Genomic DNA, 18747 nt, shown 5'->3' on the forward strand with positions numbered 1-18747 from the left:
CTGCCGTCAGTTCACACACTGCTGATGAGAGCCCAGACCAGATGGGCCGGGCATGTCGTGAGAATGTCAGACGAGCGCATTCCTAAACAGCTCTTCTACGGAGAACTCACCCAGGGAAAGCGCTCCCATGGAGGACAAAAGAAGCGGTTCAAGGACACACTGAAGACCTCTCTGAAGTCCCTCGAGATCAACACCGCCACATGGGAAACCCTCTCACTGAACCGTCCAGCATGGCGCAGCCTCATTCACACAGGCGGTAATACCTTTGAGGAGAGGCGTACTGCTGAGGCTGAAAGAAAGCGTGGATGATGTGCGCAAGTCCAGAGCTGCTCGCACATCATCCACAGTGCCATCACATGTCTGTCCGATGTGTGACAGGACGTTCCATGCCCGAATCGGACTGATCAGTCATCTTTGGATGCACAGAGCCCGGTCATCGAACAAATGAGTTGTTGAGGTCTTCATCGACAACGATGGACGAACATCATCATGTAGAGCTGAAGGCAACCATTAATCCTTTTGATAGAGATGCCCTCTGGAAGGCCCTACGAGGCACTGGCATTCCCGAGATCCTCCTGTGGTTAATTCAAGATCTACTTAATGACTTAGGCATAGGTGCGATGGAAGACCCATTGGTCTGATAGATTTTACACTAGATAGTCCTGGCTGCAGCACTATTCAGCTGTGCAATGATTTGGCTCCTTGAACATATCTCTGCAAATACCAGTATAACTGTCAGTTGAACTGCTTTAACTGGCCTGGATTATGCAGATAATGTCGTCTTCTTTGGCCAGGAAGCAAACAACCTTAAAGACGCATTAGAGAGCTTCCAGCAGGTGGCAGCTTCCCTTTGGCTAAGCATTTCTTGGGCAAAAACAAAAATCCAGAGTGTCTGCATAAAAGTTATTATACAAGACATCTGCCCTGCTAGTCAAACTGCGGAAGTAGTGGAGTTTTTAATTCTATCTAGGAAGTAAATTGTCATTAAAATGGGTGCAGCCAGACAGACATCCTAAGGAGAATTGGTTTAGCAGTATAGCCATGAAGGACCTGAATAGGGTCTGGTGCCAAAAGAAGGTGAAATTATATACAAAAGTATGGATTTATCAAACCTGCTTATTTCCAGTCCTTTTATACAGATCTGAAACATGAACATTGCTTAAACGAGGCATCAGGAGTCTGGAGGCATTTCCTATGAGTTGCTGTGGCAACTACTGGGCAGAAGACGGTTTCATTTTTACCTGTAATAGGGATGTGTTATTGAGAATTGGTCTCAAGAGGAATGAAGTCATCATCAGTTACCGCAGCCTATCTCCAGAGCAGTCCCTGCACATCGCACCCTGAAGATTTGAACTTGCTGTCAGGAGGGTACATTGCCTGGCTGTGGACTGGCAGTGGCCATGGTTAACCTGGCTACACCAGATCAGTAATAACCCAGTGGAGTTTTTAGAAGCCTGGAATAAAGACTTAGAATGTGGTCATGAACATTTTTGCGCTGTCCGTAGCTGTCTAAGTGTGGTAATGGTGTTGTTGAGGCTGTGGGAGGGGGAATAGAGTCCTGGCCTCGGGAATGAGAAGCCAGGTTTGGGGGTTGGAAAGGAGCTCACCCTGCAGCGGTGGCTACCTTCCCACAGAGTTATGCTGTGCTCCCCACTCTTGAGTGTGCAGGGCTGCAGTGCCACTCAGATTTGGCCTGGCCGCCCCTCTGCCATGACGGTAATACTCTATCTCCAAACTGATGTACAGATAGACACTTGGCAGAGTGTAAAATGACGTTCCAGCTCTTTGACTTCCATAAAGCACATGGTTCCTCACTTCTGACGAACGAGCACACTCTTCTTGTGCCTTGAATGCTTTGAAGGAGACATAAGGGAGGTCAGTGCAGAGCTGGTATTCCAGGGTTTTGTATGCTTTGTACATATTCAGGGCAACATAGTATAATTGGTTCCCTCTTTCAGACATTACAGACTGCAGGTTGAAATTGAGCATATAACTAGATTTAGTCTAGCAGATTGCATAAGCCTTCTAGCTAAATTAAATAGCAATTATTATAATTGAACTCATGACAGTTGGGTGCTTACTGTTTTCTCCCTTTTACTCTTTCCACAATTTTGCAATCAGTCTGTCAATAACCATTATAAATCTACCCCTCATCTCCAGTCTGTAAACTGGAAAGAAATGGTCAGAGGTTGAAATATCAGCAGTTCCTGTGGGGCAAGCCAAGTGGCATTTATTTAATTATTATTTTTATTACTTATTTAGTATTTTATTTTTTATGGATGGTGTCAAGGCTGATTTCCCCACTCTGATACTTTGAGTGCAGAAGATGGGGCCTGCAATTCCAAAAATTAATACTGGCCACTCCAGGCTGGTATTAAACTCCCAAAGTTACAGCTTTTTTCTGACCTTGGATGGGTAGACACTGCCACCACTCAAGTGCAAATAAAACCCCTTTGAACCCACTTGGGAATTCCTCCCTGTGGGGTACCCTCAAGCCCTTTCACACCCCCTCCGGGGAAGAGCTGAGAATGAAAACAAAGGAAATCACCAGCTAATTAAACAACATATGCACAAACCTCTTAGGACCTACAAACCCAATCCTGTTCTTAAAAAAGGTACATTTTATCTAAACAAAAGGAAAGAAAATGCATCTGGAACTTAGGCTACTGATAGATTTTAAAAGAGCAAATATAACAATTAAGCATCAAGAATGGTTTTCTTGAGGTCCAGCTTAAAGGTTACAAGCAAAACAAAAGCACCTGGGGTTAGCACAGAGGAGTCCACAAGCCATAAAGAAATAGAAGAGGTAAACCTAATTGCATCTTCCTAAACATTTCCTAAACTACTTACATATCTGGGGTTTCAAATGAGTAGTTTCCAGGTATGATCTGATGATTTTCCATACCTGGCGCAATCTCTTACAGCGTAGTTCCCGCCCTGTCTCTCATTTATGGGAGAACAATTACAGACAGACAAGAGGGGAGTCTTGTTTCAATTTTAAAAAGTTCTAGCTTTCCCATTGGCTCATTTGGCCAGGTGCCCACTCACTTCCTTTTACCTATGCATGCAGTTAGACTTTTTAACCCTTTACAGGTAACGCAAGTAGAGAACAGCTACCAAGAGGGATTTTATAGCTAACTGGCTGGCTGGGTCCCTAAAAGGGAGCTACCCACCCCCTTCATTTGTCACAGACAGTAATTCTCAAATTGTCCCCTGATCTGCACAAAGCCAACGTGACACTAAAAGTCCTCAACCACAGATGCAGGCTGGAAATCATCTTTCAGGATGTTGTGAGCTCCTAAAATAAACACAACCAAAACAGCCCCGACACTCCCACCCCAAAAAAACAGAAAAAAAATCAGCTATCCAAACAGAATCTACCATAATTCTTCATGTTTTAAATAATTGATTTGTGTGATTTTTTTTTCGAATCAGGGCCAACAACATTATTAATTCCATGATGTCACAACTGTATTTTTGATGGCATACAGATTTACGGAGTCAACGTATTTGAGAGCCCACCTCTTCTCCAGATTATTATTGACCCCTTTAGTTGCTGTATCAGGTGAAGGTATTGTTACACCAATCTCAACTACATTCAGTATAGTTGTACTCTATCCTTTTCCACCCCCCTACATTAAAAATTAAATGCTGTTGTTTCAAAGTTGATGCTTATGCAAAGTTCTAGGTATTTATACCACACTTATTGCCAATAGTGTATGACCACCTATGTTGGAGGATACTATCTGAACTGTCAAAAGATGATCTGAGTATTTATATGCATTTCCTTAACTATGTTTCCTAATATAAACTGCCAAAGGAATTTGTAGTTTCTAACAGCAGTGTAGCATACATCTGATGTAAACAGGTTGGTCGGGTTGTCTGTCTGTCACACACACACTTAAATTTCAGTGTTTTTCTAAAAAGGAACAGCGGGAGTTTTGAGGTGTTTTTTTTTTTAAGACAGCAAATTAGCGGAATTGATCAAAATGTTTACTTTTAGCACTGCCCTTTTTGTTGTTTTTCTTATTTTTGTGCAAAATAACAGATTAATTTGATTTACTTCTGAAATCAGTACGTCCCCAAGACTTAGCTATGAAAAGCTCAAACTGTTTCAAAGCTCCTCATTTATTGTCTTTTCGCTTTTTTTATGCCAATGATAGTATTTGTGTTAAATTGCTGTTTAAAAATAGATATTCAATTTAATAGTATTGTATTATGATAAACAGTAAAATAAAAAAATACAAGCTCAATAATCACTACATTGTTTGAGAACTTTTAGGTTTTAAATTGATTTAATTCCAATATCAGCTCTGTAAAGGTGAACATCCTTCTGAAATGGTCCACGGCTTGTGAATTCTTTAATAAGCCATTTTTAGCAAAATGGCTGAAATGTTTTAAATATAAGACACATCGATTTATTTTAGATGCTTAATAACAGTAGTAGCAGAATAGTACTATACTATTATAGTAGTAACATAGGACCTGACTGTTCCTATATCATCAAGTCCTAGAATTTAAGGCCAGAAGGAACCAACAGATCATCTAGTCTGACCTTTTGTATGTCACAGGCCAACACCACTCAGCAACTGAAAACTAAACCCAATAACCAAAATGAGACCAAAATATTGCAGCTCACAGGAGACTAGACTGTTATGTGCCACAGGCAGAGATCAGGAGCGACCAAGGTGCATCATTGCTCAAAGACCCCAGAGTGGCAGGGAAATGATTAAGTGAGCTATATTCAGATAATCCTAACAAGTGACCCATACCCACATGCTGTAAAGGAAGGTGAAACCCCCCAAGGTCGCTGCCAATCTGACATGAGGGAAAATTTCTTCCTGACCCTCCATATGGCAATCAGTTAGACCTTCAGCATGTGAGCAAGAACCAGCCAGTCAAGCACCTGAGAAAGAGAATGCTTGGTGCTACCTCAGAGCCCTGGCCCACCCTGCCCAATGTCCCATCTCCAGCTGTGGCCATCCCTGGTGCTTCAGAGGAAGAAGATTTAAAACAAAAAGCAAAATACCCTGGGGGAGGTGGAAAATCCCTTTCTGACCCCTTCTGGTGGCCAGCTGAAACACTGAAGCATTAGCTTTAGCAACATAAAACTGTGACTCTCAGAGCATTTCAGTGCCAGAGGGCAAGGGGTTCCCTGGTACCTAGCAGTGAGCCTAATCTAGCCTGACCAACTCAGTGTACCCCAACTCACTGTTGTTATAATCTATATGTAAATAGTGTCATGTAATGTGTCATATGAACTGGTAACATGCTGGCCATTAATATTGTGTGTTGTATGTACAGATGATACATTATTTAATTATAAATATGTGCTGGAAATATATTCTTAAAATGTAAGGGCTCTATGAAGGCCTTAATCCTGCCCTTAGACAAATGAATGTCATTCCACCTGCCTGAATGCGTCTCCAATGTAAATTGAGCAAGGCAAGACAATGGAAGTATATTTACATGAAAGGTAAACAAAGCCATGAAACTAATGAGTGGAAGGAGGAGACTGCAAAAATTAACATGGCATCAGCTCCCTGATACACACACAGCAATTTGAGCCCCCATGAGGGTTTCTGGACTTTGAAAACAAAGATGAAAATTTGAGGATATAAGCAGAGAGAGTGAGTTATTTTGGCATTCTTCACCTGAGGAGACAAAGAAACCAAACGCTTTGGGCTCTGGGTTGTATCCTAGTAAAGGATTGTCTAGCCATGCTGGAAGTGTGACCGTGGTGAAAAAACTTTGACAAAAAGACTATCGTTTGTTAGGTCAGGTCATCCCTTAGTCTGAGAAGCATACTTAACTTTTGTTTGTAGCATTTCTGTCCCAGTTCCTTCTGTGTTGGATTACTTAAATACCTGTTCTTTGTTAATAAACTTAGGCTTGTTTTAGTGCACAACCATCTCAGGGCAGCGTTTCAAACTGCTAGAGAGTAAAATCCTCAGCTATGTACTGTCTCTTTAAAGGAATAGCAAACTTGATAAGGTTTCATGAGTGCTGTAGTCAAAGGGGTTGAGGAGTGCAGAGGAGACAGTTTTGTGGAAACTCAGGACTGGATGGGCAGTTGGTGTCACCATTCAAAGAGTAACCAGGCTGGTAGAAGCCAGGATGAGATCCTTGTGCTGTAAGCAGGCTGCTGGTGTCAGGACTCTCAGCCAAAGCTGCATGGCACAAAAGTATCCAGGGTTACAGGGCTGACAGTGACACAACTCCTTACAGGTCTGGTGCTTCACAAAGCATCACAAACACATAAACCAGAAGTGAGCCCCTGAGCTGTTGAGCCCTGCCCCCATCATGCACAAGCAACCCTGTCATACAATGTACTCATAAATTTGTCCAGCTCTCTCTTGAAACTAATTAAGTTGGTTGCCCTCAAAACTTCTACTGGGAATTTGTTTCAGAACCTCACCCCTTTGATGGTTAGAAACCTTCTAATTTGCAGACTGAATTTGTTCATGAATTTATACCTGTTTCTTTTTGTATCAACATTGTCCGTTACCTTAAACAGCTCTTCACCCTCCCTGGTATTATCCTCATAATGTATTTGTAAGCAAGGTCTGAATGAGCTCTCACCTGACATATAGTGATGCAGTGGGCAGGGGCAAACACCTCAGAAGCAGACAGCGTTTGCATAAACATGCATGCTTTGGCTAGATGTGCAGTATGATGGAGCTGCTTTGCCAAAAAGATCAATTTTGGATGTTTTGGGTTACATATAACCTAGTATTCAAATACAGGGGTAATGAAAGGTTGTTATCCTTATTGTATGAGTAAAAGGTAATAGAAGTGAGCTTAGCATGCCCTGATTGAGGGGATCACCCTAAACTGAACTTCACTTGCTAAGCAGAGATATCTTAGGACAGGTGTTCCTACCTGGGGGTGCGGACTTTGCCTAAAGAGTCCTGAACCCCATTTGACATGCCCCTCTCTAGTGACAGAGCTGATTAGACTCAATTAACAGTCCTTGTTTCCAGCTGGTGATTTGTAGAGCTGTCCTCACTGCTGAGCTTGTCTCAGGGCTAAGCCTTAGACCTGGTATGGGAATGGTAAAAGGCAACACAGAAACTGCACTGGCAACGAAGTTTTCCACTACCTGCGGAAGTCACCGAGAGCTGGGTTCAGCGGCAGAACCTCAGAACATGATGTCGCAGCGGGGGAAGAGAGGAGGTGGTAAAGGGATGGCGGCAGAGACAGAGGCAGCTGTGAGCCAGTGGCAGAGGCAGTAACAGCAGAGACATAGCTCTGTTCCACACCTTCCCCTGGCCCCCTCTCCCACAAACACATCTCTGAACTCTGGGTCTTCACTAACCAAGGACCTCCAACTGGAAGTGGAGTGCTGCGGAGGGAAAGAGGAGTGGTGTGTTAAAGGACATTTGCATCACAAGATGAGAAACAGAGGCAAAGGACACAGTCCAACGCACTGTGGGGTGGGTGTTTGTGTATGAGGGGTGGTGTTTAGCTTTCCTACATTACTGTGTAAGGGCTCAGGCTGGTTTTATTTTCTGTTGTTAAGAGAAACCACTAGACATTAAACCCAGCCCTTGTTGTTGTTGGTTCCTGCAGGCAGAAGAGTGGCATATTTATAGAGAGCAGTTACATCCCTTTTCAGCATTTTCTTTTTGCTAGATTGAACAAGCCAAGCTCTTCCAGATAGGCCTGCCATTCCCAGATCATGCTAGTAGCTCTTCTCTGCACTTGTTCCAGTTTAAATTAATCTTTCTTGAACATAGGTGACCAGAATTGTGCACAGTATTCCAAATTAAGTCTTACTAGTGCCTTGTACAATGGCATTAATATTTTTCTATCTGTATTGGAGCCACACAAAGAAGAGGGACCTCTCTCAGAGAGAGAGCGCACCAGACTGCCTGCCTTTTGTGCAGGGGCAGGAAGTAGGCAAAGCCACTTTGATGGCAGCATTCCGCCACTGCTGTTTACTTTCATATAGAACACTGTACAAGGGGAGAGGTTGGGCAGTGTGGGTCCCAGGAAAAGTGGGTGAACTTTGCTAAATTTGGAGCAAGTGGAGGATAATCTGCATCTGTGTATGGTGAAACTCTTCTGTTAATCTTTCTGACTGGTTTATGAATTCATAGTTTCTTGGTCCTTTGTGGTTTGATGAATGGAGGAGACATTGGAGGCTTGTTTGGGGTTAAAGGGCATGCTGCATGCTTTATTGAGTAACCTTCTGATCCTCTATGTAATTTTCATCATTAGGATTACGCGAATGCACTAGCAATCTTCTTCAGGGTCACCTATGCAAACGAGTGCCGTTCACACTTGTTTTGAGGGAAAGAGCTAAGGATGACTGGAATTGGGCCTCTGGAATTTATTACAAATCTCTTTTTTATTTTTGAACAGTTCTGACAGATTTGAAAATTTGTCAGTTGTTTTGGGATGCTAAATATATTGTGATCAGTTTTCTTGAGATTGTCATACTCATTTGCATATTACTATCAAGACAACAGTTTCAGTCTACAGCCAGAATATAGTGGTAGTGCTAGTCTCATTATTATGTATGCACTCAGTAGTTTTCCTTCAAATACTGTGTTATTTTTCTTATTGTGTTGTTGCTTTTTTTCAGGATTTTAATTTTGCTATGAAGCACTGATTTTTTTATTTATTTTCTTTAGTAAGGTGTTCTCACTTTAGTTTATTACCTTAAAGGTAGTTATTAAGAAGAGACATCAGAGCTGACCCTTCGCTGAAGGAGACATTTTAATTTGTCATGTTGAAAACTCATAGTAATTGATGCTATTAAAGCTGCTCACTATATTTTAATGCCTTACCAAAGCAGTTGCAAAATTGCAGGGCAAACTGCATTTAATAACATAAGTAATAGGTCAGATGTCAAACCAGTCCCTGAAAGGACATGAACCCAAACCCTTTAAGCTTACAGATGTGTTGTTGTAGAGATCTACTCCACATCTTACCCATATGCGCTCGTTCTTCTCTTTCTGCTGTCCCTCTGCAAACCCCACTCGCTACTGTACTGCTAGCTCCCTCTTTTGATTGATTCCTTCTTTTACAAGTCTGTAGTTCAATGTGACCCCAAACACTTATTACCCTTCCTCCATTCATACTCCCTGCCTCAAACTCTCTTCCATTGAAGATGCATTGTGAGGACCAGCTGACTGTCTTCTAGAATCAAAGTACAATGACTTCTATATATCCTGCACTTACGTGTACACAGGAATAATCCCTGAATGTTTGAGAATATGCAACTTTTTAGGGAAATAGTATCTGCTATCTTTTTTGGGGGGTGGATGGGGAAGCTATTGGCATGTGAATGGATGGTTGGTTATAGTACAATAGGTGGAATAGTGGGCTTGTAGGGAAACTGAATTGTGAGACAGCCAAAGTGTGTGTAAGAATATTGCGTAGAACAGGGGTAGGCAACCTATGGCACGCATGCCAAAGGCGGCACACGAGCTGATTGTCAGTGGCACTCACGCTGCCCGGGTCCTGGCCACCGGTCCGGGGAGGCTCTGCATTTTAATTTAATTTTAAATGAAGCTTCTTAAACATTTTAAAAACCTTATTTACTTTACATACAACAATAGTTTAGTTATATATTATAGACTTATAGAAAGAGACCACCTAAAAATGTTAAAATGTATTACTGTCATGCGAAACTTTAAATTAGAGTGAATAAATGAAGACTCGGCACACCACTTCTAAAAGGTTGCCGACCCCTGGTGTAGAATGTCATCCAGAACTGTAAACCTGTTGGGAACAGCTTCTGAGGAGAAGATAGAAGTGATTAGGAGGGTATTCTCCAACTTTGGTTAAGAGCCATCCAGAAGTTTAGATAATCAGAAAAGAGTCTTTGAATCTTTTGAACTCCTCCCCACTAGTTGCCATGCTGTTGTAAATTTAACTGACCCTAGAAGTGTTGGTCTTTGAGAACATACAAAAATAGGATTTATGGTTCTGAGTTAATAAAATATGCTGATGCCACTTGTAAGCCCCATTTAGATAGACAGCAGTAATCTCTGTTGAGCAGTTTGAAGCCGCCTGTCTAAGTAATGCAAACCTAATAGTTCACAGCAAGGTTGTACCACATCCAGAGATGAGAAAAAATGTATTTGAAGCCAGAGGGGTTAAAGCTGTATGGTTTTATTTTCTTCATAGCTGCAGTGGTTCTTGTGTGCTAATATTATACATTAGGTTAAGCAAACATGATGACCACAGTGTACAAAGAAATAAGATGCTATTTTCATTTCTTATAGAATTCCTCCTGTGCCAGGTTAAAAATACAAGAAAACATTCTCCTGGTGTACAGTATGAAACTGAAAGATGCTGAACTAACATTAAGATAAATTTGAAGGATCACAAAGTTTTAGTCAAAAGCATTGAAATATACATTTTCAGTGTTTCCACGTTTTTGACTCATTACATTTTTTGTAATAGAATTTTGTTCTAAAAGATAACTTTGAGTTTATAATTTTCCTTTGTGCTTGAGATATGTGACACTTAAGTACTTGGTTGTATTTACATATGTTGCATTTTCATTACAGCTAATCCTCTTGAAACTTGGTTGGCAGATGCCTTAAGCAGTTCTACAAAATTGGGACAGATGCAGTTTTTTGTAACGTTGGAATTTAACTGCAATTATAGAAAAATATATTTTTATTTCCCATTATTTTTTAAAATTTAAAGCAGCTGGACTAAATGGAAAGCTGTAGATCATCAATGAGGAATAGAATAAGAAACTTTAATGGGCAGGTTAATATTTGAAATTTTGCAGCTGAGTAGATAACGTAACTTGCTTAATATATGTTACCAACAATGTTGGGTTAGTATACTGTAGATGTACACATGAACACAATGTGATATTACGGTAATTTGATATATTAAGTAAATGAACAGGTCTGTTTTGAGGAAGATTTTTTTTAAAGGCAACAGGGTTCAACAGAGTTAAAATCAAATAACCAGTATATAATTAAAGCTAAGAGAATAATTTAAAATAGATAATTATTTGACAAATACTGCTTTTTTTTCCTATGAATTGTCCACAGAAAAATAGAAAAATCTCAAATATGCTGTTTATTTGCAATTATTCCTTAAACTTTTCAGCCAGTAATTCTTCGTCTGCATGCCATTCAGACTGTGAATGCTACAATTAAGTACACAATTTGCATTAGAACTTACATAGCTAACTTAACTAACCAACACAGTAATAATTTAAAATTGGATATTTGCTTGTGGAATTTGACATTCCCACTCTGCTGGTTAGGTAAATCATCCAAAATGGAAAACATGAAAAAATACCACATAACATGATAAATAAGGAATGCAACATTAATGATGATTTTTACAATCTAACGCACAAACTGAAAATAATTTTTGGTGAGTGTTTGGGCATTTGAAGTAAATTTCACTTTTTGAAAGTATTCATGCCGATTGTGTAGAGAATATGAAAGCGATGCTAGTAGATCAAAATAGGCTTTGGATTTGCTGAACACTCTATTCACTATTTGTTCAGCTGTACAAATAACATTGTAAACTTGCAACTAGCAAGATAGTCGTTGTTGTTTTACACACTGTCAAACCATGACCAGACTTAATGTGTCTACCACTGAGTATAGGCAGCCCAGACCTATTTCTTTAGTCATTTTCAGTCACTGCTGGATGAAGGCCACCACAATTAAGGGATACTTTCTTCAATATTTGTGTCTTTACCATCCAAGAAATCCCCCAGAAATACCTTTCTCCTTGGCAAGGGCTTAGCCCTCTCTCATGATTTTCCTCTATATATATTTGCTCATAAGGCTTTCTCTGAAACTACTCAGACCTCCTTTCCAACATGCAGCCTGGGTTTTGTGAGCCCTTCTATAGTTACTCAGATGTTAAAGCTACTGCTCCAGGAGCATCAGCAACTAGCCTGATTTTTTTTCCACCAAACCCACGGTATACAACAAATACCAAACATTAATTCATGGCAATCAAAAGTTAAAATGTCTGACCTTACATCAGACAAATGGGTTCCATTTTCTCTGGAAAGATCTTTTTAACTTGATGAAGCAGCAAATTATAGTAGACTGCATCAATTCTCCCTCCATGAAAATATGTGGTTAGGGTAATTTGTGTCTAAAAGTTTATTAACCAAGATTCCAATATGTTCATTTTCACACACATTTACAGCTTGTTTTAACTCTATCAAATTATTTGTTCATTTTCTTTGTCAATATAAATATTTCCAATGCATTAATAGGTTCTGAACTGGAATTTCCCAAAATGTTTGCTGGTGATATGTTAAGGTTTCTCATCTGTCAGTGCAATGTGTAGATTAATAATTATTGATTTCCTAAATCAAGCCCAAAGAGAGAATATCTGATCCCAAAATATAACATATGTGCAAAAAAGCCACGTTAAAAAAATAGTAGGTTGCTATGGGGGCAAATCCAGCCCTCAGCTCCTGTAGTGAATACTTTGGCTGCCCACTGGGGAAGGCATTGGTGGATAGGGGGAGAAAAGCTGAATTTTCTGTGACCCTAGTGTGCTACTGCTATGAGTGACAGGAAGAGTTGTGCAATAGTACATACTCTGGTTTCACCACCACCCTTCTTCTAGCCTCCCTTTGCTCTGCTTCCAGATATCACCTGAGCATTGTTGTCCAGGCAGCCATTGTGGAACTCAGTCTGGACAGGAGATGCACATTCCCCATAAATTTTACATTACCCCTCCTCTTGCACAACTAAGCCACAGGAGCTCCAATGTCAAATGGTCCATCACAGTCACGGAAATATTTTATTGCCCCATATCAAGATCATAGAATCATAGAATCATAGAATTCAAGATCAGAAGGGACCATTATGATCATCTAGTCTGACCTCCTGCAAGATGCAGGCCACCATCCACCACCCCCACACCTCTCACCTGCCCCCCCTGCCCCCGCCGGGAGAAAGCGAAAAACCTCCATTCCCATAGCCAATCTTCCTTCTTCCCTCCCCAAAAATCTAAAATATCAGCTGCAGCTGAACCCGAGCATCAGCATCGGGCTCAAACCCTCTGGAAAAGGTTATATCATACCAGGCACATAATTGACCCTATTGACTAAACCCGTTTATATCCTATCTATCCCCCCATACCATCATCCATTTATCTATCTAGCTTAATCTTAGTCCTTTTCCCCCCCTCCTCTCCCTGTCCTAGTTCCCTGTTTGCAGCTCTCCCCTGATGGTTAGAACCCGTTTAATTTTTCAACTCTGACTGACTGATGACAGTTATCCGTTGATCCTCCGTGTCACATTAGCACTGAGCTGAAAATAATTCTCTCCTTCCTCTCATCCCTTCCTTCTCCTTCTCTGATATATTAATCTCCTATCTCCTCTCTCCTCCTCCTCTTTTCCTTCAAACAAAAACAAACAAAGGAAACAGTCTCCTTTCTTACAAAAGGCTCTCCATTCCTTCCATCATTCTCTCTTACCTGTTCTTTCTGTTTGTTTCTTTTCTCTCTTAAACATAATCCAAAAAAGAGCAACATACTACAAAAATACTGGTCACTCCAGCGCATATATTCAGACTAGCACCTCCTTAGCTTATCTACTAGAAATACCTCTCGCCTAATGCAACCCAGCAAACTCCAGATTTTACCAACCACATCATCATATTCTCATTTCATACGTTATAGTCCATCATTCACTCTTCCTCCCCCTCCCCTCCTCCCCAACCCCTCCTCCCCCTTCCCAAACTAAGTTCCCCAGCTTATTAGAAAATTCTTATAAATACACCTCTCACTATTGAATTTCATCCTGTTACTAATATACCTTTACTCTACTATCTAAATCTCTCTGGATAATATAATCATCCTCTTCCTCCTGATCATCTCCCCCCAACCCAACCACCCCATACCCCCAACTTTCTCACTCTCTCTCCAGCTCAGTCCAGCTCCAGCTCCCATAGTCAACCCAAAATATAAAACATAAATCACCTTGAAACTGAGCTCCACTGGTAACCCCACTACCCCGGAACCCACCCCCTCCAATTCCCCCCCCAATACCCTCCTCCTTTTCCTCCCTTCCAACCTCTCCTTTTCCCTGATCCCCATTTTTTTTCTCATAACATCTTTTTCATCATAACAGTAATTCTTCATACGGTACCAAAAACAGAGATATGAATCCCAGATATATGAAAAAAATCAATTACTCTCTTCAAAGAAGGAGAATCTTGTCTTTTTGGCTTACCTTGGTAATCCACTCATTTCTCAATTCTGTCTATTGCCATCCATCCATCCTTCACTCTCTTTCTCCTCTTTTCTCATTTTTCCATGACTTACTTTTTTACTTACAGATGACTAATTAACAGGCCTATTATTTTTTTTTCCCCTTCTTGAATATTTTTTCCATTAGCTAATCTAGGTCAGTCTACACAATCCCGAATTAATTCATTTAATTCCCTTTTATTTGAAGATTATAGATTATCATTCCCGCCAATTCTATAATAAGCCTCTTATTTCCTATTTTAAAAGATTTATTTCCCGTACCCTTTCCCCATTCCCTCCCTCCAGCCAGTCTACCTTCTCTTCTACCCCCCATACCTCATATCCTACCACCCCCCCATCCATCTCTATCTCCTTTCCTTTATCATTTCAAAGAGTTCTTCAATATTTTCATTAGTATTGTTCCATCCATCATTATCCCATTCCATTCATTCCAAGATTTAAGTTTTTTTAACTCCAAGTCTTTCTTTTTTTTCTTCTATTTATTCTTCCTCCTTTTTCTCTCATAAATTTTTTTTTTATTAGCTATTTCCCTCTCCACATCTAGCTTCCTTCCTCCTCTCCCACCTCACCTCTGACCTCTCCCTGCTTTCCCTGCACCCTCTGACCTCCCATTTCCACTCCCTCTTTCTTTTCCCTCTCTTTTCCCTCCTCCTCCCCTACTTGCCCCTCAGGCGCTCCTTCTAAAACTGCTACCTCTCATCCAGTTTCCCTAAAACTGCTTTACCATGCCTGAACTCTCTCCTCAACTCAACCTTGACTTGACCCCTAACAGAACCTTGAAATAGATCCTGCCTTAGATCCTAGTCCCTCCTCTAACTAAACTCTAGTCCATGTAATTTATTAATTAGCCCAATTTAATTCTAGTAAAATCCCTCTGAAATTGATTACCCTCCTATCATTTTCCTCCTTGATATTCCTCGATCACTTTTGCAAAAGCACCTCCCCTACAACTGTCCCAAACAACAATCACAACCCTCAGTCAAAATCAAATTCAAAAAATCAAAGTTCTCCAAAAAATCCAATCACTTGCCCCCAACTGAAAATTACTATTTCTATTAGGAAAGGCGTTATTGTATTATATTATCTAGCCTAATATATTATATATATTCGAGATTCCCAATCTATATCCGGTCCCTCAAAATGTTTACCTTTAAGTCCTTCCTATTAAATTTTAATTTAACTCTAATCCTCCTCTATAAATCTATCTAAGCTAGAGCCAGCTCTAGCTAGATCTCACTATAGCACAACAGCTCTGTCCTTTTTCTTCCCCAATGTCCCAATTAACATCTTCATTAGCCATCCCAGACTTGCATCTATTTTCCATTAGCGCTAGTTATCTCATTACATTTTTTACATTATTGATATACAGTGCACCCCCCCCTTTCTTTACCTTTTTACATTTTCACTTCCTACACCTATACCAGTCATCATGTATGTACTCCAGTCACCCATGTTTCCCCCATTCCTGTCGGTTCCACACGAGTTCCGGTTTTTCCCCCTTCCACCTGATTCCAGTTCCTCCATTTTAATACCATAAACACTATTGGTTGGACATCCTTCCTCTTTTCCTTTTTCCTCTCCTCACACTTTTTCACCCACTTCAGTACTACCAGTATGACTTGTAGATCTACCCCTTGTCCCCCCCCCTGTCCTCCTCCCCCTTTCCTTGTTGTCCTCTCTGTGTCTCTATCTGTTATCTTGTTGTCCCTCCTCCCTCTCCCAAATCTTGGCGAGCACCTACTAGCTCTCTTACCTCTCCCCCCCAGTCTCTATCAGCCTCCCTCCCCTCCTAGATGAGCCAGCCTCCCCCCTACTCCCTTCTCCCCCTCCTTCCCTACTTAGGTGGCCCCACTTCCCACCCATACCCCCCAGCCTCCCAGTGCCCCAGTTTCCCCAAGCCCTCCTTCCCTCCTACATCCACTCAGCTCACTCATCTCCCCCACGTCCCACTCCTCCCTTTGGCACCCATCCCTAGGGACAGGTAGACACCTGACCTCCTGTCTTGAGCAATCACCTTTCCCTCTGCCTTCTCCTCTGGCTTTCCCCTCTCTATCCTCTTACCTAGCCCACATGAGCGATGTCCTTGCTTCTCTGATGCCTCTTAAGATCCTTTTCAATCCTCTTTCTCTTCTTTTCCTTTCAACACACCACACAGCCAGGTCCACAGCCCGTATTTTACACCCTGGGGACAACACACCCTTCTGTTCTAATCTGCGCCCTGGTCACAGGTCTGTCCAACCTTCATCCCCTGGAATCCCCCCTCCCCTCCCCCCTTTCCCTCCCTGCCCTCCTCCCCTCCCCTCCCCCCATCCCCCTTCCCCCCTGGTTCCCTCCTTATCTCCCTCCTTGCAAATCCCTGCTTTTCTTTCATCCTCCTTCTTCCCCTTATCCTCCTGGCTCTTCTTCCTTCCTGGCCTCGGCCTCTCATCTCTCCTCTTCTCCTTGTTCCCTTTCTTCTCCTTTTCTCCTTCTCCTCTTCCTCTGCTTCTGTTTCCTCCCCTTCTTCCTCTTCTCAACCTCTCTTCTTGGCTCTCTTTCACCTCGCTTCCCTCCTCCTTCTTCCTCTCCCCCTCTCTCCCCCCCCCCCTCCCTTGCCTCCCCTCTCTCCCCTCTGCCCCCCCCCCCCCCCTGCCTCTCCTGTGCCCCCTGCTCCTCCCCCCTTCCTCCTGTTCTCCTCTCCTCCCCTCTCCCTCAGCTCTCAGCCCCTCTCCCCCTCTCTTCAGCCTCTCTTTTCCTCCCTCAGCCAGCATAATATCCTCCAGTCACTCATATATATATGTGGCACAGTCCCATCTCCCTGCTGCTGCTGGCTGTTCTTGCGCCAGTGCTGTCTACCTGGGCTGCTGGCTCTGCTGCTGGCTCTGCTGCCTGCTGCTGCTGCTCGGGCTCTGGCTGCTGTGCAGGCTACTGCCTGCGCCTCTGCCTCCCCCGCTTCTCCCCGCTGGCAGCCTGCTGCCAGCTGCCCTGGCTGGCCCCTCCCTGGCTGCTCTCCTGTGCCGCTGCCTGGCTGGGCTGGCTGCCTCTCAGCTGCCCGCTCTGGCCCCTCCAGCTCTCTGCCTCCCCCCTGCCCTCTCCTCCTCTGGCCTGCCCAGCCCTGCCTTGCTCCTCCTGCCTCAGCCTGCTGCTCCTCCTCCCTACTGGCTCAACACCCACAACTACAGCAACAGACTCCAAGACACTCACTGCTCCCTCCAGTTGGCTCTCCTGCCGCTGCCTCCTGTTGCCTGCCTATGTCCTCTGCTGCCTCCGCCTCTACCGCTCCTGGCTGGCTGGCTGGCTGGCTCGGGGCGCTCTGGCTCCCCGCTCCAGATGTGATACCTGGGGAAGTCACATTAGAAAAAGAGTAGCCACTTATATGGTCAGGTTAAACAAGACACAGGGTTAACTTCCCCTGCATCCCTCTCCCCAACCCACCTTGGGTTTCTGTTAGCTCACGTGGGAGCTATGAGTGAGAGACATGAAGGTTACCTTAGTTTTGGCAAATATTTAAATAGCTAGTCTGTTTTGTTTTTTTTAAAGATATCAGGCCTTTTTATGTGGCTGAACTGTTCTTTTTCTAACTTGACTTTATTGTATATAGGAAATGTTTTTGATCAGTTTGCTTCAGCTTTGAGCTGTCATGTAAATACATTCTGTCAAGTACATAATACACATTTTACAATTTGTCTAAATATTTATTCATTTGAGGGAACCCTGAGGCTCTGAGCAGGCAGTTTCAATCTATTGAGTAAATAATTTGTATTTTTAAAAAAGTTTGCAACATTTTTGTAATAAATTATAACTGCTTTGAAGGGGTCATTTTAATGTATCATAAACGTCCATGAAATATTATTACTCACTTAAAAAAATACTTCCTGCCTCTCAATACTGCAAAACAAAACAAAAAAACCCAAAGCCAGATAACCTCCCTCTGGAGGCGGGGGGTAACCACCACTGAATTTACACATGCTACAGTATTTAAAGTTGTGATTGAAATGCTCTCTAGCACATTAAATTTGCTCATAATATACATTTCATGGACTGTTTGCCTTATTTCACTAACTTTAATGCCTAGATAACTGTGCTAAAATCTATGTGATCTACAAATTTCTCAATTTTAAAATATGCAGTAAAATGCAGTGAAGCAAAAAAAATCATTCTCATTCATCTCTAACAAACTTTGCTTTCACAACTATCTATGGAAGGGGAAATTACTGTATTTTTAATGCCAGAGTTTGCTTACAAAACACATAAAACCTAATGTGAGTTTGTTGCCAATCAATCACATTAATGTAAAACTAATATTGATATAGAACTTCATTTCAAAAGAATGTCATACTTTGTAAAAAAAAAAAAATAGGTATGTCTTAATCAATTTAGGACAGTTTCAATGTTTTGAATTTTAACCTGTATAAGAGAGAAGATAGGCTAATGTGATTTTTCTTTTTACTTTATACAATAATAAAGTATATCTAGAGAAAGTAGATTTGTGATTGTAACGTCTTTTGACAAGCCCATTAGACTGTAGAAAGAGC

This window comes from Mauremys reevesii, linkage group 1 (genome assembly GCF_016161935.1).
Source record: "Mauremys reevesii isolate NIE-2019 linkage group 1, ASM1616193v1, whole genome shotgun sequence".
Lineage (NCBI taxonomy): Eukaryota > Metazoa > Chordata > Testudines > Geoemydidae > Mauremys > Mauremys reevesii.